The sequence below is a fragment of the Nematolebias whitei genome, chromosome 18 (assembly GCF_014905685.2).
Source record: "Nematolebias whitei isolate Nwh7 chromosome 18, NemWhi1, whole genome shotgun sequence".
In the NCBI taxonomy this organism is placed as follows: Eukaryota; Metazoa; Chordata; class Actinopteri; order Cyprinodontiformes; family Rivulidae; genus Nematolebias; species Nematolebias whitei.
Genome location: NC_056515.1, coordinates 848,217 through 850,056, shown reverse-complemented (window position 1 = coordinate 850,056; position 1,840 = coordinate 848,217). Strand labels below are relative to the sequence as shown.

The 1,840-nt window shown below is 39.5% G+C and overlaps 1 protein-coding gene across 1 annotated transcript in view; it reads left to right on the top strand.

Annotated features, from left to right (window-relative positions):
- LOC119424712 (transportin-1) overlaps positions 1 to 1,840 on the top strand; it is a 58,659-nt gene that overhangs the window by 53,970 nt on the left and 2,849 nt on the right. The gene's annotated exons all lie outside the window — the stretch shown is intronic.

Genomic DNA, 1,840 nt, shown 5'->3' with positions numbered 1-1,840 from the left:
TGGGGAGAACAAGTATTTGATAGACTGTTGATTTTTCAGGTTTTCCCACTTGCAAAGCTTGTAGATGACTGTAATTTTTATCATAGGTACTCTTCAACTGTGAGTGATGGAATCTAAAACAAAAATCCAGAAAAATACAATGTATGATTTTTAAATAATTAATTTCCATTTTATTGTGTGAAATAAGTATTTGATACACCAGAAAAATGAAACTTAATATTTGGTACAGAAACCTTTGTTTGCAATTACAGAGATCAGACGTTTCCTGTAGTTCTTGACCAGGTTTGCACACACTGCAGCAGGGATTTTGGCCCACTCCTCCATACAGATCTCCTCCAGAGCCTTCAGGTTTCGGGGCTGTCGCTGGGCCACACGGACTTTAAGCTCCCTCCAAAGATTTTCTATGGGATTCAGGTCTGGAGACTGGCTAGGCCACTCCAGGACCTTAAGATGTTTCCTACGGAGCCACTCTTTAGTTGCCCTGGCTGTGTGTTTTGGGTCGTTATCATGCTGGAAGACCCAGCCACGACCCATCTTCAGTGCTCTTACTGAGGGAAGGAGGTTGTTGGCCAAAATCTCACGATACATGGCCCCATCCATCCTTCCCACAATATGGTGCAGTCGTCCTGTCCCCTTTGCAGAAAAGCATCCCCAAAGAATGATGTTTCCACCGCCATGCTTCACAGTTGGGATGGTGTTCTTGGGGTTGTACTCATCATTCTTCTTCCTCCAAACATGACGAGTGGAGTTTAAACCAAAAAGTTCTATTTTTGTCTCATCAGACCACATGACCTTCTCCCATTCCTCCTCTGGATCATTCAGATGGTCATTTGCAAACTTCAGACGGGCTTTGACATGCGTTGGCTTGAGGAAGGGCACCTTGCGTGCCCTGCAGGATTTTAATCCTCGACGGCGTAGAGTGTTACTGATTGTTTTCTTTGAGACTGTGGTCCCAGCTCTATTCAGGTCATTGACCAGGTCCTGCCGTGTAGTTCTGGGCTCATTCCTCACCTTCCTCAAGATCAATGATGCTCCACGAGGTGAGATCTTGCATGACACCCCAGACCGAGGGAGATTTTCCGTTATTTTGTATTTCTTCCATTTTCTAATAATTGCACCAACTGTTGTTGCCTTCTCACCAAGCTGCTTGCCTATTGTCCTGTAGCACATCCCAGCCTTGTGCAGGTCTAGTATTTTATCCCTGATGTCCTTACACAGCTCTCTGGTCTTGGGCATTGTGGAGATGCTGGAGTCTGATTGATTGAGTGTGTGGACAGGTGTCTTTTATACAGGTCACGAGTCCAAACAGGTGCAGTTAATACAGGTAATGAGTGGAGAACAGGAGGGCTTCTTAAAGAAGAACTAACATGTCTGTGAGAGCCAAAATTCTTACTGGTTGATAGATGATCAAATACTTAATTCACACAATAAAATGGAAATTAATTATTTAAAAATCATACATTGTATTTTTCTGGATTTTTGTTTTAGATTCCATCACTCACAGTTGAAGAGTACCTATGATAAAAATTACAGTCATCTACAAGCTTTGCAAGTGGAAAATCTGAAAAATCAACAGTGTATCAAATACTTGTTCTCCCCACTGTATATGTATGTATAATACATACATACATACATATATATATAATACATACATACATACATACATACATACATACATACATATATATATAATACATACATACATACATACATACATACATACATACATACATATATATATATAATACATGCATACATTCATACATATACATACATATATATATATATAATACATACATACATTCATACATATACATACATACATATATATATATATAAT